The sequence below is a fragment of the Nannospalax galili genome, unplaced genomic scaffold, assembly GCF_000622305.1.
Source record: "Nannospalax galili isolate Female #2095 unplaced genomic scaffold, S.galili_v1.0 scaffold284, whole genome shotgun sequence".
NCBI lineage: Eukaryota > Metazoa > Chordata > Mammalia > Rodentia > Spalacidae > Nannospalax > Nannospalax galili.
In genome coordinates this window covers 2,320,339-2,322,008 of record NW_008354281.1, presented here as the reverse complement: position 1 = coordinate 2,322,008, position 1,670 = coordinate 2,320,339, and positions in this window count along the sequence as shown.

The following is a 1,670-nucleotide window of genomic DNA, read 5'->3' as shown; positions in this document are numbered from 1 at the left end:
CTTACAGTGAAGCTGCTGGATTTTACCTAGACTCTGAGAGAAGGCACTTAAAAACAGATACACAAAACATACTGACTCTGGTGTGCTTCACAAGGGCTTTGCAGTGGTGACGACTTCCAAAAGAGCAACATGAGTGAAGGCAAGGCTACAGCCTGGGAGCTGCCTCTGCCCTGTTCATTAGAGGACTATGTCAAAGAAGGTTGGGCTGATGGTCCCTGTTGTGCTTGGCATCTTCTTATTCTTGCTCCCTTAGTTCTTCCACAGCTGTAAAGTGCTCCCTATTATTTTGGCCGAAGTACATTATAATGGGAAGGATGCGATATTTTTAGCAGAATTACTTAATTAGGGTTAAGCAAGTAGTATAGAGCAAGTAGGGTAGGTTTGCTTTCTGGATATAAAGAAATGTGCCTGCAATGCATGCTGCACTCCCAAGGAGCCAAATGTAGTGATTGATGTGATGATAAAACAAGGAAGGAAGGATAAAGCCTGAGAGATAACAGTCTCAAAAGGGAAATAAAGTAGGGTAGCAGATGCCCCCATTTTAATTGAAGCATAAATTTCAAGAAGAAGATATGAGGTTTAATTTCAAGCACATACTGAGAGTTTGTGTGTTTGAGTGTGTGTGTGTGTGTATAGCGTGTGTGTGCATGTGCACAAGGGTGTGCTGAAAGCATGCAAGTTAAATTCTTATTTTTTTGTGAACAATTTAAAACAATTTCTAAACATAGAAAAGACTGAAAATATAGGTCTATTAACTGTCACTTTGAAGACATTCCTTCAGTCAACATGCAACAGAATAGCAGAGCCATTGGTGGACAGGTAACATTCTTGGCTAGCGTGATGCAACAAGGTAGAATGTACACATTTTCTATAGCAAATGAACTGAACAATCTCGGTTTATCTATCCTCTCTGCACACACCTTTCCTGCCTCCATCCCACCCGGTTCCAGGATATAGTTAAGAGTCTAGGTTAAGCTATAGTATAGTCATTATTTTATATTTCACTATACTTGTGCAAGAAAAACACTTGAGCCTAGTCACTGCCTTTATGTCCAGTCTTCTGGTATCTCAGCCCACACCCAGGATCAAGTGCGCCACTCTTCAGACATGATGCTCATTTTTCATACCATGTTGAATTTGTCAGTCTGTGCCATGAGATTCACATGTTTTCGAGATCTATTTCTCATCAACTAAAACTTTCCCCACTCTTTAGACATGCAGCTGAAATGTGTCTTTCATTTCAAAATCTCTTTAACACCCCTTTGTAAATTGCTTAGCAGTCCATCTTAATTTCTGGAGGACTTAAACATTTCAGTAAAGTTTTTCATAGTTTGCATTGAAAAGTCAGCTGTGATCCTAATGGGTTTTCCTTTATATGTGACTTATTGTTTCTCTTTTGCAGCTTTCAGAATTTTCTCTTTGTTTTGTGCATGTAGTGTTTTTACTACGATGTGCTGTGGAGAGTTTCTGTTCTGGTCCTGTCTGTTTGGTGTTCTGAATGCTTCTTGTATTTGTATGGGCATGTCTTTCTGTAAGTTTGGGAAATTTTCTTCCACAATTCTGTTGAAGATCTGGTCCATGCCATTGTCTTGGGACTCTTCTCTTTCCTGTATGCCTATGATTCTCAAGTTTGGTCTTTTTATGGTATCACTCAATTCCTGCATATTCCA